Consider the following 24858-nt stretch of genomic DNA (forward strand, 5'->3'; position numbering starts at 1 on the left):
GGCACGTTTCGTCAGAGGTATACAATAAAATCGAGGCAACGGACAGATAAGCATACACGAAAACGACAATGACCCGACACGAAAATAACAACATGATACATATACTGGTGACTTATTCCACGGACATCCCGCTACGTCAGATACCGCCTACAGTTCGGCCATTCTGACATTAGGCCGTCCCGGCCTATCATAGTCATCAATGTCGCGAAGTACCTCAACACACATTTGTTGCATCTCAGACGAGCGCATGTCCGAGAAACTCGCCAAAATCATAATGTTACATATAAAGCAAGATTCTATTTTTTTGGGCCAATGACGCGCGCATCGCACAAATAAAACGCTGAAATACGCGCGGCGAACATTCGCATTGTCCGAACGACGCGTACGTTTTGTCTTGATGGGATCCATCCCCTAATTCAGAAATCGAAAAATATGTTTTATTTCGTCGATGAATAAAAGCCTTGTCCGCAATTGATATCTTCCGCGGGCGCGAATACCTCGGCCGCTCGCACTCTAACGCCACGCTCGTTACGAGGTCAGGCGCACCGTCCTCCGCCCGCAAGTCTCCGGGACAGCACGATTCGCACGCTTCACAATTTCTTTTTGTATTTTCCTCGCCAACACCAATCTGTCGCTCGTCATACATGCCAACCGAATCGTCTACATCCTGGATCGTCATAACTTTATTGACGGCATTCGTCCCCCCGACCGCTACTACCTCGATATTTTTCCCGAAAGTGACCCGAATCAATGGACTAGCTAAAAAATCCCTACCCAGGATGATATTGAAGGGTATCGCGTCCGGGACGGTGTAAAATTTTATTCCCATGCAAACGCCTTGGGTCTTTATCTCGCTCGGAAAAATACTTTCAACGCGAAGTGAAGAGCCATTAATTCCGTAAAACCGCCCTACGTCCTCCTCGACCGGAAAACATAATTCAGCCGGGACACTGCTGCTTTTAATTAGGCTGATTGGTGACCCTGAATCGATTACCGCGCCGTCACTGCGATCGTAATTCGCGCGTCCGTTTATTGCCGAAATGCTTATGTCTAGCATATACGGTTCCGGGAACGCGACGCCCCTCGACGCAACCGTCAAAATCTCCGCTGACCCCGCCGACGGCCCCGTGCCCGTCGGGCACTCGCTCTTAGGACACCCCGCCGCTAAGTGCCCCGCCACCCCGCAAATATAACACGCGCGCTCCGTCGGCGGCCGCTCGCACCGCGTCGCGACGTGCCCCGACTCACCGCACCGATAGCATCTTGCACGCATCCGCTTCCTTCCCGGCTCCTTGGTTCCCCGTCCGGCGCGACCCCTCGCCGGCAACCGGCCCTGCGCTGCCTCCTCTCCATCCCGATCCTCCGGTCGAGCCCGTCCTCCTGTCCTCCCGCTCAACGACGATGCTCTCGAACGCCTGCATTAATTCCGCCTTCGACCGGAATCTCATAAGGCGCGCCTGATTCCGCAGCCGCACATCTGTGATGCCCTCGATGATGTAATCGAGGAGCTCATCCTCAGCCACCGGAACACGATTCGCGAGGATCACCTTCTCGTGGCAGTAGTCGCAGAACGGCTCGTTCCCCCTTCACACACGAGCCTCGAATTCCTTCCGGAGAACCAATTTGCCTGGGCGCAAATCGAACATTTGCCTCTTCTGACTCATCTCCTCTAAGAGTTCCTCGTCGTACTCAGCGTCAGATATTCGGTTCTCGAATAGAACCATGTCAATGCTCGTCCCCGCAGGCGCGAACCGATCAAGATCCTCGTCGCTTTCTCGTCGAGTTGGTACGTGTCTCGCAAAAGTTCGAGCTGGCTTCTCCACCGCCAGAATGTGTTATCCTTTGCGTCAAACTCCGGGAGCAATTCCTTAACGCCCCTGATTCCACCGCCGAACACCCCCGTCGACGCAACCGACGAGTCGCGGGACAGCTCTCTCTCTCTTCTTAAAAGCGATCTCTCTCTCTCCAACAGCTCTTTTTCTCTCCGTAAAAGATTTAACTCCGCGCGCTCCAGGTCCTCCATACGCGGAACGCATCCTCGTTCCTCGCGCGCCGCCGCGATCCGTTCGCGATCCTCCAACCACGCGGGCGAGGCAGCTCCCTGCTCTCGCACCACCGCGGTCCGGTCTTCCTCGACCTCCACCGCGCCAACACCTCGCGCGTCGTCAGAGGCCGACATCCCGGCCGGGCGCGACGACTCCAGCTGCCTACTCAAGGCCATCCACACGCCCGAGCCGCCGTCGCTCATCCTCTGAATCAGCTCAGCCTTCGTTCCTCCGGTCGGCAGTCTCCTCGCACGCAGACCCTCGTTCAGTTCGGCCACCGTGAAATCACTGCCCTGTAGCTCGTTCATACTGCACTTCTCACAGCTGAGCGGTCGACACACACAGATTCACAATCCCACTTCTGATAACTGTAGTCGATAGGATGTCGATAGGAGAGTGTCGATATGTATATTCGATTCAAACTCTTAACTCTTTTCTAATTCTCAGAAATCGTATAAACTCTTTATTATTGTTACTCTTGTAAATTTTCAGAGAGAGAGAGACGCGCTCGACCGAGCGGTCGCCGTTTATAAACACTCGGTTAAAACGCTTATCCTTTCAAATCAAGCCAATCACGGCATGGCACGTTTCGTCAGGTATACAATAAAATCGAGGCAACGGACAGACAAGCATACACGAAAACGACAATGACCCGACACGAAAATAACAACATGATACATATACTGGTGACTTATTCCACGAACATCCCGCTACGTCAGATACCGCCTACAATAAATTCCTTCTTAATTATGAGTTAAGCGATGCATTATAATACAGAACTTACCGAAATTCTAGCTGTAATTATATTTACGAAACCTTGTCTCCACAATAACGATCGAAGATTATTGAAAGACTCAAATTTCATTCACATTATATTTTCACTGTCGAATTACTTATTATTACATTGCCAAATAATAAATTTGAGAATAAGGTTTTCATAGATGTAATCAGGAAAACACAAGATCGAATCATTAGCGAAACAAAGAATTCTTGGTGCTGCGCTATGAAATCATAAATATATATAACTTAACAAAATTCTCTTATTTATGCTATTATATTAAATATAGAGTTTTAAAGACAATTTAAATTGAACGACCTCGAATAAGTTATATAGAAAATAATTTCATAGAAGGCGAATAATAAACGAATTATAAGAACTATACATAGTTATATAGTATACATATCTATGTGTGAACCCTCCTAAAATTGTGTCATGAGGCAATAGCTATAAAATGCCGAAGTCGCGATCCCCCTCTGATCACGAGCAAGGGTCCGCGCTCGCTCGCATCTCCCACGTGTCATGGGGTGCTGGTACCTGAATCGCAGACAATCTAACGATCGTAAAACCGCGAACACTCCCGGATTTTACGACCTTGCATAGAAGAGATACATTTTTCCCACCTCCGCACAACTGAATGACCATATTTGGTTAGATATCTAGTACATCCGATCTGATTGGTCTTCTAGCTGTGACCCCCTTATATTAAATAATTTATTATAAAAGGTTCTGAGAAAGAATTTCTTGAGAAACCCCCACCAAAAAGAAGTTGCACACGGCACGAAGATTTTCCGCATTTTGGCGGGTATATAAACCCCTAAAGTTCGAGCTTCTGCACGGCATAACAGTATCTACGGCATAACAGCATTTACGGCATCACGGCATTACTATAGTTCATCACCGTACGGCATTTTCGGCGTTATATCGTCGTACGGCGACATTTTAGTATTATACGGCATAGCGTATCGTCACTGTACCACCATGTTATTGCGTTTTGTATAAAGTCACGCGTTAGCCGTCAACCGCGTTGACTCTTAAATTTTGTCAGTCGCGCATAGAATTGTAAAGTGAAGTAAAGATAGAATAAAGAACTCTTGTACAACGTATCCGAGTACTCTTGATTTCGCATCCCGTGACCGAGGTCCTATTGTGAGAGCGAGAACGAACGAGCAGTGAATTGATCGACAAGAGCTCATCGTCATTACGAGGTATGTACCAAACTACCCCGACGAATTCGTACTCCCACCTTACATAAATCGCGCTAGACTGGTGATCCTTCAACTTTTATCTTATCATACTCCTAACAAATAAATAAAGGTAATCCACTGTTAAGCACTGCATGCTGCTAACAGTTTCCTAACGCGTCAAATTTTAATCCAATTTTCCATTTACCTTTATAAATAAATATCAATATCAATCTTTGATAACATTAACGTAGCAATTAGAACTCCTGTTACTCGGACGTGATCCAAACCTTTAATTACCTATAGTTGCAGAGCGTACTTTATGTAAGTTTTTGCAACTCTCTATACCTGCTTCCTCTCAGGATCCCTTCGCCCCCGAGCATTCTAGGAATGCCCCGATAGGCAACTCGCCTCTCATCGCTCTGCGAAATTCCCTTCGTCGACGAGCATTAGCATTCTCGGATTGCCCGAAGACATTTTCCTTTGCCCTGCCTATTCATAAAAAATCGATAACAGGAGGAAAAATATTTAATAAGCATTGTTTCAAGTAAATTTAAATATTACTCGGACGTGGTCCAACCTTTTCATTATTTACCCCGTTACCGAGTGCACGCCCAGGTAACACTGTACCCGTATCCTTAAAATCCTATCGCAGCATTCTAGGAATGCCCTTGATTTGGCAAATCTCCCATCATTACCCTGAATAATTCCTTCGTCAACGAGCATTTTCGGATTGCCCGAAGACACTTTTCTTTTACCAATTGACCTTCCTTTTTGTATTAGAAATTAAAGATACTTAAAATTATTGACTCGATATTGATATTTTTCCCTTGAATCATATTAAAACCCTTATCAAATTATAATAAATACTAACTATTCAAATAATCCCTTTGTAGATGAAAAATCTGAAAGATAAAACAGCACGCCGGAAAAAACGAAATCATAGAGCCGGTGCAAAAACATGCGCTAATAGAGTCGCTTCCTTTTTGCGCTGGCTTAAGCGACGCGCAATAGGAAATAAGCCGCGTGTCAAATTCTGTGAGACTGTTTGCTTGTCTCCAAAAACGCTGCGCAAGTTGAAGACCTCGTCCACGCAGACGAATTCTACCAATGTTCCTTGCGAACTAATAATCATTCTTGCAACAGACAGCCCTTCTAATTCACCAGTAGACTCTCCGGAATTATTATTGTTTGCCGAGTTGTGTCAATTCGTCGCTCGTCAAAGGGAAAACGCCCCTCAGGAATTATCTTCCTCTAAAGATCTTATTCCTCAATTAAAAAAAACCAAACTCCCGAAGACTCATATTTAATAGATGAATACGCTAATTATTTAGCCCATTAATATATTTGCCCACTAATATAATTGTTCATTCTCTCACGAATAATAAATAAATCTACCTTTACAATCACTTTGTAAATTTAATTCAAATGCAACCCGAATACTCAGACGAAGACATACAGGGAATGACGAGCAACGAGACTTTTCCAATAATTTCTCTAATTATCGAACTCTTGACCGACGTTTTAGCGGGACATATCCCAGCAAGCACACATATAACTCATACTTTCTGTTATATAACCAGAAAGTATCTGGAAAGTATCATTGATATATAACTAATTTATGTATATGACACAAATGTGTTTCTGCTTAATACATTTCATATATGTAAAAATAGCATATAAAAAATACATAATTATACTACTATGTATGTATGTAATGGATATTTATTTCCCCTAAGGGGTGCAAAGGCGCTTTTAAAAGGAGCGTTCCCCAACCTTTCACAACCTTTTTACAACCTTCTACCATCTCCACCATGCCTGGCCATTTGCGACCTCACAATTTTCTACTACCAAGGAATAAAATCATAGCAGCTTCTTTCCCTTTCCTCTCCTTCGTTCTCCTTTCGTCCAAATTTATCCTTCCTTCCTATTCCATTTAATCTTTTTCTCCTGCCTTGTTCCATCTCCACCAACATGTACACCTTCCTCTCCTCACTCCCTGATCATTACCTTAACATATAAAAACTCAACTGTTCCACCATGAATTTAAATTCATCTCGAGCAAATTTTAATTTTTCAGGAGACAGTCTACGAGGAGTAGAAGCAATTGGAGGGCCTTTAGTAACTATATGATGTTCCATTTGATGTATCTTCTTCGTTGAAATGGGAGAAAAACGAGTCAATTCAGGAAATTCTGTCAAAATCCTGTGAAAAGGTGAGTCAGAACAGGTGGTGCAGATGGAAAAATGATGGATTTTTGATAGTCCAGTAACACTATCTAAAAATCGTTTATTTTTAATATCTACAAGCAAACCATAATGACTCAGAAAGTCAGCTCCAATAATTGGACGTTGAATGTCGGCTATGCAAAATTTCCATTTAAATTCCCGTCGTAGACTAAGATTAAGAATAAATGTTTTTAATCCATAGGTGTTAATAGTTGTTCCGTTGGCAGCAAAAAGCTTCAAGGATGAAGATTTAGCACATCGAACAAGTCTTCTGGGAATCAAAGATATATCAGCTCCTGTATCTACAAGGAAATTGAGACCAGAGGACTTATCCGTAACTATGAGACGATTGTTGGGTGAACCGTTGTCAGCCGTCTCAATACTCAACGGTGCGTTCAGTTTTCCGGCTTTTCTGTGAGGGATTTGGACATTGTACAAGGTATTGTACATTTCTTAGCTTTATCACCAAATTTCTTGTGGTAAAAACAAATTTGATCTTTATCTTTATAATTCTTATTCCTTGAAAATGACCTATATCTTCTTTGTGATCCACTTCTGAACTTAGATCTATCGCGTTTATGTTTAATTTCTAATGCCGCGATTCTTTTTTCCAGATCATCAAAATTTGAAGAAGCTGACGCAACAGGAGAAGCTATTGTTGCCACTTGAAGTCCTGAATCGCGATCCATTATTTTATCTGCTAATTCAGCTAACTTAATTAAAGAAGATTCTTCAACAACAGCTAAGGTGGCTTGAATACGTGAAGGTAAACGTTGTAACCAAATTGAATATAAAAGATTTTCAGAAATTGATCCTCCTACTAATTATCTAATTTCTCTTAATAATTCAGATGATTTTCTATCGTTAAGGGGATCCCTCGCGACTGTTTTTTTACCGACGAAGCACTATTTTCGTACTTCTAGTCTCTCGTCGCATTGATTTCACAGAATAAAAATGTTTTTCTACGATTGCAATACATACATCAATGATCTCAGCGAACTTCGATTTTATATGAAAAATGAGAAATAATTACGAAATTACAGTTTTTGTTACCTTCTTTTATCTCGATATGACGTCTCGAGCTGTCAACTCGTCATAATACGTGCTTTGTATAATAAATATACATTTTATATGAATAAAAAGGCAAGTTCCCTGGGATTGAGATGCACGAAAGAAAGCACTGTTACCCTCTAAATCTGAATTAGAAGCCTAATATAGAAGTATAACTTAAACTACGATTCGTACGTATGTGTGCGTGCGTTGTAGATATAGTGGAGCAAAAAAAACAGCAGTTATTATTTCTCGAATATTCAGACAGAGGGCGTTGTAAATTTTCATAGAATAATTATATAAATTTATTTTATACAATATTGCTTTTGAATGTTCATGTAGAAATTTTGTCAGTATTTTCCTTTATCTTCTATTTTGAATAGATCTATCTAACAATAATGTAAAATTACGAAAATCATATATTGTAAAAATTGAATATATTATAGTAATCTCAGAAAAGTAAATAATTATACTTAGCGTTATAAAATACACGCATACAGATTTGCTAACGTAAATGAAAAATTATTTTCAATTTCTTTTGTATAAATGTAATATAAATATTGTTATTGAAAATTTAGTTTACTTTATTATGCGCACAAACTTTTATAATTCTCAAAAATTAGGATTTAATTGTGTAGAAAATATATATATATGTAAAAAACAAAAAAGGACAAAAAGGTTCGTATAATGCAAAGCAAATAATCAAATAAAAGACCAACTTACGAGCAAAAGAATAAAGTTGTAATGTCAAAATTAGTTTATTATATAAAACTTAAATTCCTAACATAAACAATGATATAAACGTTTCGACTTACTTAGTCTTCCTCAGTACAATGATCAAATTAAATTAAAAAACGCATAATTTCGATAAAAATTGTTAATAATACATTAAAAGTAGTGATCGAGGCGAGCAAAGTATCTAATAATTAAAAACGAAAAATTATGGAACGTGTATGTTGGTAATGAGAAAGATGTAAACCCATTCTTCGTTGGAAGGCGAGAAAAGATTTGTCCAAATTTCATGTTAATTTAAATGCAGTTGTCCGTAGAGATCAAATTAAAATGCGAGTTCCATAATAATCAAATAGCCGGTATTTCTAATTAAAATGTAACTGTATGTAATACAATATGTAAAAAAAATAGAAAGTTGAAAAAATTATGAGAAATTAACTTACAATATGTCAAATAGTCCCGCCGTTAGTTTCTTATTTACAGCGTGTCTCTAGCGTGACTGCGGGAATATAATTAATCAGGTCAAAATGTATATACAAAAGTGCTAAACAATCATAAATTTGCTAATTCATCTAGGATGTCAAAATAAATCTTATCAAGTAGTTCTGTGTCCTTGTTTAAGTTAATGCTGTTTTTTTGCTCCTTTATATGTATCATTTCTGATATAAGTCGTTTTTGGTAGTTATTTTCAAAGTCTAAAATTTTTATATTGTTCCAGTCAAATGTATGTTTTCTATTTGAGATATGTTCGGAAATTACAGAATGTCTTGATGAGTCTAATTTAATATTATTAATATGTTCTTTAAGTCTAGTACGTAACTGTCTCTTTGTCTGTCCCACGTATGATGCATTACAGTCATTGCAATTAATTTTATAAATAACGTTGGAATTGCAAGAATGATTGTTTTTGTCCTTCTGTACTTTGACAAATCTGTCTAGTTTATTCAAAACTCTGTATCCCACAGTCACTTCTGGTTTTTTTATCGCTGACACAATTAGATCAGACATCTCGTTAATGTATGGAATAACAAAAAATGTGTTGTCGCTCTTTTCACTATTAGCTGGCTGTTCAGTTGAATCGTTATCTTTAATATTTAATTTGTTAAAAATTAGATTTTTGATCCTGCGATTGATTACATTAAATGTAACGGATAACCGTTGTCCAACAATATATTAATAATTAACTCTAAGTTCTTTTTATGAAAAGTAGGATGAGACAATAGTATTGCTCTATCAACTAAACTATATATGGTTCCTGTTTTATGACAAGTTGGATGATTTGAGAAGTATGATAAAAATCTTCCAGAAAAAGTTTTTTTATGGAACCAATCCAAATACAGAGTATTATCTATTACTATTAAGTTAAGATCTAAAAAGTTTATGCAACGGTCAACCTCATATTCAATCGTGAATCTCAATCTTTCATGATAGCTATTAAATTTGTTAACAATGTCATCAATTTTTTTCGAATGAGTTGCTAATATTATATCATCTACATAACGGTAGTAAAAAACTAAATTCGTATCAAGACTGTTTAAAACAGATTCCTCCAAATCTTGCATCACCAAATCTGCAACTATGGGTGATAATGGGGAGCCCATAGGAGTGCCATAAGTTTGTTTGTATATTTTGTCATTAAACGTGAAAAAGGTGGAAGATAAAATGAAGTTAATGGTCGATATGAAGTCTTTTTTTGAAATTTTTGTGTGAGTTTCAATAAAATTCCACCTGTTGTTTATGTTGTTGATCGCAAGATCTAGAGGAATGTTCGTGAAAAGCGAAACAACATCTAATGAAACTATAACGTCGGATCCATCCAACACTTTACCAGAGAGTGTCTTGCACAAATCAAAACTGTTGTTCACATGACTATTAGCTCGTGGAAGACTCTTAAGTAATATTTTATGAATGTAGGATGCTAAGAAATGAAGAGCAGTATTTACCGACGATACTATGATTCGAAAAGGAACATTATTTTTGTGTATTTTAGGAAGACCGTAAGCCTTCGGTAAGAGTGAGTCACTGGAATATAGTGCATAATATTCTTTATTCATGATATATTCATTTTTTAACCAAATTTTTAATGTATTATTTAGATCTTTTTCTATTTTTAGATATGGATTTTTTTTTAGAATCGAGTAAGTATTGTCATCATTCAACTGGTCTTCCACTTTTTTAATGTAATCCGTTTTGTCAATTGCAACGTTACCTTTGTCGGCTCGTGTAAAAAGGATGTCGGGATTATGATGACAAAATTCTTTTGTTAATTTGTGCATTGTCATGAGTTTTTCTTTTATTGAGTCTCTGGGGTTGTTATTGTGTAAATAATAGAAAAATTGGGGAACGGCGACATTACGGATAGTTATAAGATTATTGCGTTTCGAGTTACTCTCTATATCCTTAATAAACTCATGTATTGCCACTTTTCATAAAAAGAACTTAGAGTTAATTATTAATATATTGTTGGACAACGGTTATCCGTTACATTTAATGTAATCAATCGCAGGATCAAAAATCTAATTTTTAACAAATTAAATATTAAAGATAACGATTCAACTGAACAGCCAGCTAATAGTGAAAAGAACGACAACACATTTTTTGTTATTCCATACATTAACGAGATGTCTGATCTAATTGCGTCAGCGATAAAAAAACCAGAAGTGACTGTGAGATACAGAGTTTTGAATAAACTAGACAGATTTGTCAAAGTACAGAAGGACATAAACAATCATTCTTGCAATTCCAACGTTATTTATAAAATTAATTGCAATGACTGTAATGCATCATACGTGGGACAGACAAAGAGACAGTTACGTACTAGACTTAAAGAACATATTAATAATATTAAATTAGACTCATCAAGACATTCTGTAATTTCCGAACATATCTCAAATAGAAAACATACATTTGACTGGAACAATATAAAAATTTTAGATTTTGAAAATAACTACCAAAAGCGACTTATATCAGAAATGATACATATAAAGGAGCAAAAAAACAGCATTAACTTAAACAAGGACACAGAACTACTTGATAATGTTTAACTGAAAAAAGAATTTTGTTAACCTAACCAAAATTAGGTAAATCGTACCAAATAATTTGGTAAATATATGATCAACCAAATATTTTATTGTTCTAACTAAAAAATTGGGTTCCTTGTATTTAGTTCTCACAACTAAAATATTTTTAAAAACAAGGTTAAGAGTATTTTATTGACCAACACTGGCTAAAGCAATAATTCTTTTATTACGACGTTTTGACCCTAAATTGTCCTCTTCAGGCTACAAAAATTGATCACAATACAGAGTCGTTAATACATTTAGATAACACTTTTGATTTATAGTAGTAATATTGTAATTAGTAATACCTATTCTTTAATGTAACGTGGTAAACCCTATACGCACATGATGTTATGTTAAAATGTGAGTTAAAATTGACAGAATCATAGTCAGTATCAAACTGAGATATGGTGTTTATTTTAAAATATTTTTCTTATCTTAAATAAAAATATAATAATAACAACCATATTTTTGGTATAATTTTATTCGTGTATTATTACAAAATAATCGGCATCAACCGATTTTACTAAAGAAGTAACACCGCTATAATTAATAATTGACTTATTATTACATTTTAAAATTTTCCATTTTGTTGTAAATGAAACGCGATAAGCATATAAATGTCTTGAAAAACTAACTGTTTCTAAAATTTGCAAAATAAATAATGGTTTTTTTACATTATTTAAACAAATAAAATGTATCATCCCAAAAACAGGTAATAAATCTTTAACACTTAAGGTTAACACAAATTGTGGCTTAAATAAAATGCTTTGGATTTTAATCCATGAAACAATTGTGTAAGTTTCTGGCAAATATTCTTTAAATAAATTAAAATGAGGATGAAAATATATAGAATCTGCAGAAATACTTGGTCCGAGTAACATTTCATCAGATAATGAAATTTCATTAAGTAATCTATCATTCAGTTTTAATAAATGTTTTAAAGCAAGAGTAAGTGGTAAATTTTTTCTACTAGTAATGATATGTGATTCTATTTTAGATTCTTTGTGTTTTGCCTCGAAACGCATACACCAAAGATTAACTAAAGGTCCTACACGAAGCATAAGTCGTGTGTAATGCAACATATTATGATGTTTTGGTTTCAGAGTGTTTCCAAATAATGTAACATAAATTTCATGATGTTCCGTTATCAAACATTGCAAATATTCAACTTCTTGCAATGAAAATGATCTAGCATTTAAAATATCAATTATCGCTCGAAAAGTAAGATACAGTTCCCAATGAGAATCATCTGGAGGCACAAGATCGCCAATAATAAGGCCAAAATATTTCATAAAACGTATTACCTGAGATGCAGAAAAACCCAAACGATAATTATTTAATTTTTCTCTCTTCAAAAAAGGAATTCGATTGCTCAATTCACTTACACCAAAGTCAAAAGCTCCGATACGATCATTTAGATCTTGAAGTGTAAAAAACTTTAAATTTACAATGTATTGTAATAGAATTTGAGACAAATCGTATTCGCAAACTCCTTCATAAATATCATGCATGATATCAAGGGCACTGTTCTCCAAAATATGAAAGTCTTCTATTTCGTTAAATACACATTCTTCATGTATTCCAGTTGTACTAACATCATTTTTTTCAACATCAAGTTTGTAATTTTCTATATTACGTAAAAGTTCGGGTTTTTCATAAGTTGCACTCAGTAATTCGTTACGAGATATTTTACACACTGAACATAGATTATTGGCTGAAAAAGACTGAACAAAACCACCTATTTCATGACGGCCAAGATTATCTGCTACAAATAAGAGACAATTTACATAAATATCAATATTGTCATTCGTTGTGTAAACTGGATGCGCATGTAGAAATTTTAATTCTTTAATGAGTGGTAAAAAGATGTTTCTATTTCCAAATTCTTTTCGATTATTACTATTAAATAATAATGCAATCTGTATATTAACAAGGTGAGATTGAGCATTTGGAGGTATACATGGCAAAGAATAATATACAGCATCAATTTTTTGAGTGCCAGTTTTTGAGCCAAGTGGTTCACTTCAAATTCATCATAATAAAATATAAGAGGAATAATTATTCTGTTTGGATATTTTTGTTGTAATTTTTTGAATAATTCAGCTTGAATTATATTTGAAATTCCATTCGATTCCAATGATAAACTTTGCATATAACTTAAAATTTGTTGTAAGAAATCAGGTAGAGCAAATAATTTTTGTATAACTGATTTTATAGGTACATATTGACCGGTCACATTAGTGGGTACAATTACATAATTTGATTCAATTTTTTTTTCAATAGTTTGTTGTCCAATTACGTACGATTCTGGTTTTATTAAAGTACTTTCTTGTTCAAAATATTTAAACCGTTTGAATTCTGAATCAAGTGAATCGAATGGATTTTCAAATAAGTTGAAGACTTGCTCAATATTATACTGGATTGCATCGACATTTTTGACAAAATTTAGAACATTTGGCTTTAGATATGAAAATATTATTTTGTTGACTAATATACGTGTAGAATAAACAATCATTTGCACATGCGTTCTATTCATTGACAATTCATTATAAAAACTAGATACAAACTTTGCAACTTCATGTTGTAATTGTTTTTTTAAGTCAATAAGATTATGTTCAAAATTGTCAAATTCAAAAATAAATTCTTTTTCACTTACAAATGAGTCGGAAGTAAGATCAAAATCACTATTACTATTATCACTGGGGGCTAATATATCAACAGCAGAAATTCTTAATCCATTCAAAGATCTTTGATTATCTTCCAAATGCTCAATAATCAAATGATTTTTAAAAACATTTATATTTTGAAAAATGCGGTAACAGTCATTTTGCATACATGTGTAACGATTGCATGTTTCAAATCTGTGAATTACAGAAAAATGACGAATAAACAGATCAATATGTTTAAATTCTCTGTCACATAAATGGCAACGGAACATCATGAATGATGCAATTACAATTGCAAGATTTATTTTTACGTCTAAAGAAAAACTTATTAAAATAGAAAATAAGATTTTAAATAGCGTGAGAGCAATTCACACACATATGCATATCAATATTATTTTTAAACTTTTATAACGATATTTAAAACTATATATATTTTTAGAAACAGGCGAATCACTATACGTAATATAACGTCATAAAATATATAGAATTTCATACAATGACAATTATCTTAAAATTGTGATAAACTAAATTACAAATTGAACAGTTAACATAATTAATTATTAAATCAATTAATGAATGCATAAATATTAAAATTTTATATTAACGAAAATTTCTTATTTTCTATTGTAATAAATGATAAATCAAATTCTTAATCTAAATTAATATCATATTTTATATTTTGTCTTTAAATTCTGTTCAAAAGATCGGTTAAATTCATGACAGATTTGTCATACTTATCCCATTCCGTTGTTCGCCCATAAATATATTTTTGAATAAAAAGCCAAACTTGTTCACAGGCAGATGGATATTTGATGTTAAGAACTTGAAAAATCTTGTACAGGATATCAACAGCTTTCAACACATTTTCCATTTTATACATTATATCATCAATGATGATATAAAATGTCTCAATTGCAGTTAGTTGTGAGCCTATTGCAATTATATATGGCTGTAGAGTTTCTTTCTGTTTAATGGCTCTCTCTTGTCTTTGTCGTTTTACTCTTTCCAATTCCCCTGGAACCTATAAATTAAAATTTTTATTATTATTATTAATTTTTATTATTAATATATTAATAATTAGTACTTATATTATCTTAAATCAAAGATGAAATTTATTAATTGATTTAATTAGAATCTGATAACAAATTGTCGATTAAATAAATTTCTCACTTTAATATGACAAATAAAAGCATCTATTGATTCTGCTATAGTGGGTCGCCATATTTTGTTTCCTCCTGGTATCTTTAATCGCACATTGGAAGGACATAATACCGGTATTAAAGAAATCAATGCAGCATCTCTGCATTCTGTTCAACAGAATTAAATAATAATTAAGTTAATTTTTTATTTTTAATTATATACTAAATAATATTTTATTACCATCTCCTATTCATATAATTGGATCTCTTCAAGTTGCTTAGCAAAAGTTTTATCTTTTATGACTCTATTTTTTAGCAATGTTTCTAATTTCTTAGATAGTTCGGGCCATTCGTTGTAAATATTTGATTTTTCATGAATTAAAGCATTATAATCAGCATCCAACTGAAAAAAGAACTACATATATAATACAAATTTTTGAAAAGAAATATGTAAAAATAAATAAATTTTTCATTACATACAAGCATGTAACCGAATTCCTGTTTGAGTACTGCATATTCATTAAAAATGTCATAAACATTTCCTTTATGTTTTGTAAAAAACTTTGTCTCAGTTCACGAGATCCATTCCAATGTTTTTTCACAGACGACCAAGGTGCTGTATTATACCGCAACCATTGCAGGTGCGTTTCGCAAACACGTTTAGCTATATTTATATTTCAATTTAATAACTTCATTTTAAACTTAAAAATCTTTTACAAGATATATCGTAATATTAATTAAATTTGTAACGTATCTAAAAAAATATAATTTACAGAACTAATTATATTCTATTGTTATTACCTTCAGGATTAATGCTTAATTCAATATCTGAATTATTAAAGTTTTCACTAGTTCTCTTTCGTTTTTTTGGTACAAGTCCAATTTGTCGACATTCATCAAGTTTATTTCGGTAAAAATCCGGTAATTTTCCTTTTGAAATTTTTTGGGAAGGTCCTTCAGATTTTGGTGGAACGTAATAAAATGCCTGTTGCTCTTTTGGAAATAAATTTTTGATTTTTTGCGATAAAATGTCAAAATCAGCATTCACCAAACGAACTCTACGAACATTAGAATACATTTATGATATACATATTATTGATATATGTATAGAATAAAAATATTATATATATATAATATATATATGTATATGTATATATAGTATATTTAGTAAATTACATTTCTGTCTCGTCCACAGATTTTGGAAACATAAATTGAGTAACAAGAAGTTCAGTCAATTTTCTACGTTTGGCTTCATCGAGTATGTCATGCTTCTCATAAAATTTTATAATAATTTGTCCATCTATAAAACTTAATAACAGTTTTCTCAAATCCTATTAAAATGATAAAAAAAATATTTGTAAAATATTTATAAAATTATATTTCTAAATTAATGTTTATAAAATTAATAAAATATTTATAAAATTATATTTTACATGAAAACATTACCGCATTTTGAATTGATGTCGAATGATTTAAGGTGTATGAAATGTCAAATTTGTTCTGATTTTTATCACTTTTTTTTGACCCACTTTCCTTAATATTATCATATTCCTTCAGTGCAGAATTTGTATTATCTTCTTCGCTACTCGTATATACATCTGATGAATCGTTTAATATATTCCCAGTGTTATAATGTTCACTATGAAAGTCATCAATTAAAGTTGTGTTTAATATTTGTGTTGTTTTATCTTTCAAGGGATTTCTTTGTGCACACGATGATTTCTATAAAGACAAAACAAAAGCATTAATAAATATATTTCTTTCAATTAAGTAATTATATTTTATATTTATTGTTTATATCTTGATTTATATATTTATATATATTTTTTATATATTTTATATATATTTTTATATATTTTATATTTTATAATATTTATTACTTTATTTTTATTATTTATTCAAATTTTTAAGAAAATAAATATTTTATTTAACTTACCGAAGGTTGTGCATCACTACAGGATAATTTAGAAAATCTTGCTTCTTTTTGTTTATTTGATTCTTGAGGCTCTTTTTCATTATTTTGACATTGTGACTGTATCAATTGATTATCATCATTGTCGTCATTTGATACTTCATGTAATTTTTCCTATAAAAATAGCTGATATTAATTTTTGCAAATAGATTTAAAAATAACTTATTCTTTGTTTATTAAAATTTCGAAGAGCATAGAAATTTTTATCTTACCAATTTTATGCTGTCTATCAATAACCTTCTTTTCTCAAGAAAACAGCTAATCCCTCCAATCGTGTTATTATTCGTGATACTTCAGTTTCACATATATTCAGAAAAGCTTCTTTATCAATGTCTTCCTCTATACACATATAATACATGAGATATAAACATAAGAATGAAAGAAAATTAATATTTGACGATTTAACTTAAACCTAACCTTATTTTCATTTACAATTATTTAAACCGTATCGGTCAATAAATGCAATAAATCTCTCAAAAATTCTAAATCGATGAAATATACTGAACTACACTGAAATGCGCACTTTTTTCTTTATCGCGCCGGCTAAGATCGTGAGAGACGTGAGAGTATAAACAATCGAATGTTGCGACGAGTCGGTCCTTGTTAACCGATGCAACAATCTGTGTATTATAGGTTAAATAAGGACACTTTCATCATAATTCAATTATTTCACTCTCGCAATTTTAACAAGTACCTGGTAACAGAACTAAAAAACAGATTAAAGAATGCATATTCTATATACATAGTTTACACTTTAATGAGACAAAAGATGTTAACATGCTAAATATATAATCTTAAGCAAGATATCGATATGCTAATCATTGTCACATCTGATAAAAGTGATAAAATTCAATATATAAATATATGTACGTATTTAATAAGTATAAGTACTTACCAATAAATCGATTATACCATTTTGATAATTTCCAGTCGTTTAATGTCGCTCTAATAAATTCTTGATCGTCATTAATATCCCGTATCATTTGCGTCATGATTTTGATACAATAGCAAAACTAACTAAACTCCATAAGACACTAATTTTAGCAAAACTAAATTCCACAAGACACAAGAAAAAACTTCTACGAACTGGATCTCGCCGGACGTTGCGTGTGCGTATCGACTTGTACCGACAAGATCCTTTTCGGTATGATCACGCGCAACTCGAAGTGCGCATGTAAGGCGCATACAAAGGCGCGCACTCGCTTGGTCCCTTCCGCTTATCATAAGATACTATCTGCCGCTAAAAATAATGCGACGAAAAAGTAACCGTCAGATTTCACAGAAATGTTTCGCTTATTCTTATAAAAATAAGAAACATATTTTAAAAACGTGTATAGTGACTATATATAGGTATATATATATATATATATATATATATATATATGCGTATGGGTGCCTTTTTATATGAGTATGTATGTACGCGAGTGTATTCGGCAAAATATAATATAGAATTAATAATTACATATGTGTATATATATAATTATATAGCCCTTTTGATGCTTATAATACTTATATCTGTATTTAATAATAATATTACTATTGCGAGACTGTTTGTTAAAATAATATATGCTTATTACATATTTTCATTATATATTTTTATACTTTAGTATTTAATTAATTTAATACTTATCAAGTTTTATTTTAACGTTTCAATCCTGCAATTGACTTAATGCTAGTGTTAGTATTAAAGATAATATAATTCTTAGAATTATCTTAATTTAACATAACATAATTGATTCTCTTAATATATACTGGGTGTCTGACGTAAGGTGCCATGCTAGGCGCGCGTTGCCTATAGCGATACGGCACGGTACACCGCTTAGCGGGCCGTCCCGACGTAATTCGCGCGCTCGTTGGTCGATCTTTTTTAATTAATATCTCGAAATTTTACGTGGTTGTTTGCAAAATGGTATAGGACTCTTCGACTTTTCGACTCAGTTTAATGAGATCTACTTGTATATTTTCGGTGTGACACCTTACGTCAGACATCCAGTATATATATATATATATATATATATATATATATTTACAATTAAATATTGTTAAAAAGGAAACGTGGAACGTAAATGTTCCTTAAGCGGTTTTGGATTTCCCGCGCGAGAGAGAGTTTCGAGATCTCAGGAGAGAATCGTACAGCTGTGCATTATTGCGGCGGCGTTGATATACGTGCAGTGACAGGGCGCTACTGGCTGTCTCTTTAAATCTGTTTACGTGCAGCGTTGTGTTTACGTTTGATAATTGTCTAAGATAATTAATTCCGTGTGCTGCAGGTGCGCGTTGGGTGAATGAAATTATTATATCTAAGTGATAAGACAATCGTGCGCGTTGCCAGTGGTTCGGGAAGAAGAAAAGAAAATTTTGCGTGACGAGCGGCGGTGGACGTCAAGTGGAGTCGACGGTCGTAACATACGTTTGTCGTCTGTCGTTGTATGTTGGGCGCTCCTCTCTCTCTCTTGCGTTACGGGGGGTCTGACCGGATTGTTACGTAGCGTGTTATTCGGGTAGCGATCGCGAAAATAAGTTTCGTTGCGGGGTGCTGTCTGGGGATATATTCGACGAGTGTGTTCGTTACGCGGCGGTTCTGGTTCGTGGCGATCACGCGTCTTATATCGGTCCCGATCCAGCTCTTCTCTTTTTGCGAGCTCTTTTGCCTTAGCAAATGCCTCGGATGGGACGGAGTAGAGGCGTCTATCCATTTGTAATCTATATTGTAAAGACAACCCTTCGCAGAATGAACGCGCTGTCAGTTCGTTGATTTTCAACGCCGTGTCGTCGTCTACGCGTCCTGTCACGCGGCGTTCAGCATCGAAAATGGCGGATCGGAGGTCTTTAACGCGACTGACGTAATCAAGCATATGTTCTTGGGTAATCAAGCATATGTTCTTGGGTTCTTAAGTACACAGTACTGAGCTCCCCTTTATATTGATCGATAGTTTTCGCGGAGCCGAAAGCGATGTTTAATAAGTCGATCAATTGCGTAACGCTCTAGCAGGGTTCGTCCTCGACGGCATAGTAGGCGCGTCCGCGGAGTTTGTTGACCAAAAGCTTAGTAAGGTTGCGTTCCGAACTTGAGGGGATTATTTCTCTTGCGCGACGGCATGCCCGAGTAAATTGTCCTAGCGATACGTTATACCCATCGAAAGTAGGCACGGATTCTGTTGCTTCGCGGAGAGAGACCTTAGGGAGATGGGATTGTTCGGGAGGCGGTTCAATACGCCCGCCGGATTCGTCGAGTGGTGTCAAGAGTTGTCCGGAGAGTCGAATAAACGGACTAGTCTCTTGGCGTAAACGAAACACTTCCCGACGCAACTCGTCCATTTCGGCGAGAAGGTCGTTTCTAAGCGCGGTCATATCCTCAAGGGCGGCGCCTTGGGGGCGAACTTCTGAATTCTTTTGCATTTTCTCCTGGAGGAGTTCTATTTCGCGACCTCTTTTATCCTGTTTCTTCCGCTGATCTGCCAGGAAGACGGCTTCGTCTCTCAAACTATTTTCCCTGTCTTTTAATTGAGTTTCTTTCGTCCTAAGCCTATTTTGAGTTTCGGCTATCTCGGATTCCTTCTGTTTAAGTTTCGCCTGTATCCCTGCTAACTCCGATTCGGTTAGTTCTTTGCTTGCGTTTTCCCTTTCTACCGAATCTTCCTTATCCCCCTTATTCCCGCGCGTGCCAACCATATTACGGAATTTTTTCTATCCCACCGCTGTCACCAATTTGTTACGTCCCGAGCGCAGTCGCGGCGTGAAATTCGCGAGAAATAATTATCGCTGTCCACGTGCTCGGACTATCGCGCTGAACAACGTCGTATTTCGGAAAACTTTTCCGAGGATACCCACGACGAAGGGTGTTCCGCCAAGGTTACACACAACGGTTCAATGTCTTGCGGAGTGGAGGGTGTCGCCTTAAGATTCGTACGAGGGAGTTACCGACAGTCGATGGAAGTTACACATTGAGCAAAATATTCCGGTTGGTAAGTTACCGATTACGAGCAAATGTTTGGCAATGTTCAACCATTCGTTTCGAGCAGTACCGCGTAAGCGCATATGGCAGTCTACGCAAAGGGCGGCATTTGTTTCTTTATTAATAAACCCGACTGATATTTGGCAGTAAGGGGTTCCTTGTTCAATAGGCTCTTCTTCCTCTTCGGGAAGAGGCAAGATGTACGGGGCGGTGAGGTACTGAGGGCCTTATCGGGCACATGGGTGAATTATTTAAATAAATGGAATTAAATAAATGAGTAAAACGTTCACGTTATTTTATTCGGAATTCTAGAGTATTCATTCAGTATGCTACGTTAGCTTAGTTTGCAAAAGAGAAATCGTCGAGACCCCTTTTTTTTATCAAGGGTCTAAGGGTCAGTTTTATGACCCTAGGCAAAAAAACAGAGTTTCACTTTTATGGCCCTTGGAAAACTCAGTTTTCCAAGAGTCTTTACGAATATTCTAGAGACCACGTGTAAAGTTATATTTCAAATTTCGTAGAAAATATTAATTTTAAATATGTTTAAACAATAATTATACACGCACGTATGTGTTTGAAATTATTTCGATAATTTGGCTATTCGTGACCGCAAATAGTCTTATCCTTTAGTACTAGAATCTTAGCGTTGAATTTTATTATTTATTTCAATCTATATATATAAGTTCCGTCCGTCTGTCTGTCTGACCGCGAACTACTTCCACATTTATGGACCGATTTTCTCGAAATTAGTACCAAAATGTTGCAAATTTTTCGGGGATTGCTACTAATGTGGTTTTTTTTAGTTTCTACCCACCCACGCACACCCACCCACGCATTCACGCATTTATTGACCGATTTTCACGAAATTGGTACCAAAATTTCGCAAATTTTTCGTAGATGACGACGATGTGTTTTTTTTAGTTTTATACCCCCACCCACGCACCCACCCACGCACTCACCCACGTATATTCACATATTCATTGACAGATTTTCACGAAATTGATACCATAATTTTGCAAATTTTTCGGGGATCGTTAATTTGTGGTTTTTTAAAGGTTTTTTTTAAGTTTACACCCACCCACGCACACCCACCCACGCATTCACGCATTTATTGACCGATTTTCACGGAATTGGTACCAAAATTTCGCAAATTTTTCGGGGACTATGTTGTTTTTTTTAACTTTTGCCCACCCACTCACCCACCCACGCACCCACCCACATATTCACATATTCATTGACAGATTTTTATATAATCTATATATAAAGTACCTTTGTGGTTTTTTTTTAAGTTTTATATCCCTACTCATCCACCCACGCAGCAATTCATCAATTCATATATTTGTTGACAGATTTTCTCGAAATTGGTGTATTCACATGTTCATTGACAGATTTTTATATAATCTATATATATATAAGTACCTTTGTGGTTTTTTTTTAAGTTTTATATCCCCATTCATCCACCCACGCAGCAATCCATCAATTCATATATTTGTTGACCGATTTTATCAAAATTGATATTAAATTTTTTAAAAATTTTTGGGGCTGACTAGTTTTTTTAAAATTTTTATACTACGATCAACCCACCCACGCATCTACCCACGCATTCAAAAATATATTTACTGATTTTATAGAAATTGTTAAGAAAATTTTCCAAATTTTTCGAGGATGGCTATTATGTGGTTTTTTTAAGTTTTGCTCACCCACCCACCCACCCATGCACCCATCCATCAACTCATATATTTGTTGACCGATTTTATAGAAATTGGTACCAAAATTTTTAAATTTTTTCGGGAATGGCGAAAATGATGGTTTTTTAAAGTTTAAAACCCCAAATCACACACCCACCCACGCGCGCGCGCATTTATGGACTGATTTTCACCAAATTGGTATCAAAATGTTTAAAATTATTATGTTTGCGATGATCGATGAAAAATTTTGATTTTTATAAAATTTTAATTTTAAAAAAATATGTATATTTTTTTGAAGATTTCTACATCATTGTGTTTAGAATGTTCCAAAACATTGAAATATAAAATTTTATTAAATACATGAAATATGTATATTTTTTTGAAGATTTATACAACATTGTGTTTAGAATGTTCCAAAACATTGAGATATAAAATATTATTAAATACATGTATGTGTTCATCCACATTTATCCATTTTATTATATCTACACACACACACAAACATAGATATATAGATATACATACACATAGCGTTAAAAAATTTAATCTTATGTAATAATCTATATATAGTTTATATTTTTTGACGTGAGTAATTTAATGACTATTTGCTGGTTTCACATTTTAAATGTCATTTATTTAATGAAATAAATAGACTGATTAAAAAATAAAATAAGTATTATCATGGATAAAAAATTAAATAAATCAAATAAATGTGAGAATATAATGAATGAAAATAATGGCATTAAACAGAGTGAAATAGTTAGAGAATGTGAGAATGTAATGAATGAAAATAATAGCATTAGCCAAGGCGACGAATATGAAAATGGTAAATATTAAAAAATAATTAATTAGTTAATTTATAAAAAATAATTTTATTTAATGTAATTGTACACACATACTTTATTGTTTAAAAAATTGCAGTACTTCAAGATGAGCTTGATTATTTATTAATAAATAATCAAGATGAGCTTGATTATTTATTAATAAATAAATCCAATGAAAGTGAAAATGCAATAATAAATGAAAATAATGGAGATGAAATGAAAAGTATTACAATCGAAGAAACAACTGGACAAAGCGAAATGGATAAAGAAATTATGGAATTTAAAAATGGTAAATAGTAAAAAATAATAAATTTTTGACAAAAAAATTATTTATTTAAATTTGAATAAATTTTTAATAATTATTTTATCATTACTAATCTAACTAATTTAGATCTGTGTGAATAATTTACTAAATTTATTAATTTAAATTTTAATAAATTTTTAATAATTATAACATTTACTAATCTAACTATTTTACATCTGTGTGAATAATTTACTAGCTATTGTATATCGCTAATCTAGCTATTGTATATCTATATGAATATTTTTTAAACATTGTTTTTAAATTAATATCTACATATAAAATTAATAAAAATACAATAAAATATATAATTTAAAAACAATTATAAATTTATATTCTTATTTCTATTAACTTTAATATCATTATTTTAATCTTTTTATTATTAGTAATATCTATAGATAATTTCTATTATTTTTAATATCAATATATAATTTTTAAAATTATTATTAATAATCATATAAACTAATTTAATTTATAATTAAAAAATTTCAGTATTAGAAGATGGACTAGATCATTTATTAATTAATGCAATGATTGAATTTGAAAAACAAATGGAGTATAAGAAGAAAGAATGTAAAAAGGAGAATAAAAAAGAAAATAATAAGCGTAAAGATGACAACGATGATAATAAGAAGAAGAAACATAAAAAATTAATGTGATTAAAAAAAAAATTTTTATAAGATTATTTATCTATATATATATATATATATATATATATATATATATCTATATGTGTATTTACTCTCTATATGTGTATTTAATTTATATGTATAAATATATTTATCAAAAAGATATAAACAATTTGAAATTTGTAAAAAATATTTCATACATAAATTATAAACGCACGTACGTGTACAATAAAAAATATCAAATATATAGATATAAAGAGAGAGAATGAGGTTAAGAAAGAAAGAGATAGTTTGTGTGTGTGTGTGTGCATGTGCGTGCGTGTTGTGTGTGCGTGTGTGTGCGTGCGTGTTGTGTGTGTGTGTGTGTGTGTGTTAGAGAGAGAGAGAGAGAGAGAAAGAGAGAGAGAGAGAGAAATCTGGATTATTAATCTAATAATAGATTTATTTTTAGAATTACATAAATAGTGAAGATGCTCTTAGTGCCGAAAATGATTTATTATTAACGTAAGTACAAGAGTTATAGCGTTCACATATTTATGTAATTTATAATGGTTTTATTTCCGCGTCCACGGCCACGTCCGCGTCCACGGATTCGGCCTCTTCCT

The 24858-nt window shown here is 33.8% G+C and overlaps 1 pseudogene; it reads right to left on the minus strand.

Moving 5' to 3' along the window:
* Nucleotides 1-1244: 1244 nt before the first annotated feature.
* LOC145938695 (uncharacterized) lies at nucleotides 1245-2353 on the minus strand (annotated as a pseudogene).
* Nucleotides 2354-24858: the final 22505 nt, after the last annotated feature.

This window comes from Prenolepis imparis, unplaced genomic scaffold, assembly GCF_030444845.1.
Source record: "Prenolepis imparis isolate NDT839.2.m4 unplaced genomic scaffold, iyPreImpa1.0 SCAF_7, whole genome shotgun sequence".
NCBI lineage: Eukaryota > Metazoa > Arthropoda > Insecta > Hymenoptera > Formicidae > Prenolepis > Prenolepis imparis.